We start from the raw sequence: 216 nt of genomic DNA on the forward strand, positions 1-216 counted from the left end.
AACAATGCTACAGCGTACTGGAGCGTATTTTCATAAGGCATAGTGCGATCACATTATTATCAAGTAGGCTAGGAATACTGTGGCAAGTAAATCACCCCGTGACTCCCCAAAGCCTGTCCACCATCTACAAAGGCACAAGTCAGGAGTGTGATGAAATACTCCCCACTTGCCTGGATGAGTGCAGCCCCAACAACGCTCAAGAAGCTTGACTTTTTT

The sequence above is a fragment of the Rhincodon typus genome, chromosome 4 (genome assembly GCF_021869965.1).
Source record: "Rhincodon typus isolate 14 chromosome 4, sRhiTyp1.1, whole genome shotgun sequence".
In the NCBI taxonomy this organism is placed as follows: domain Eukaryota; kingdom Metazoa; phylum Chordata; class Chondrichthyes; order Orectolobiformes; family Rhincodontidae; genus Rhincodon; species Rhincodon typus.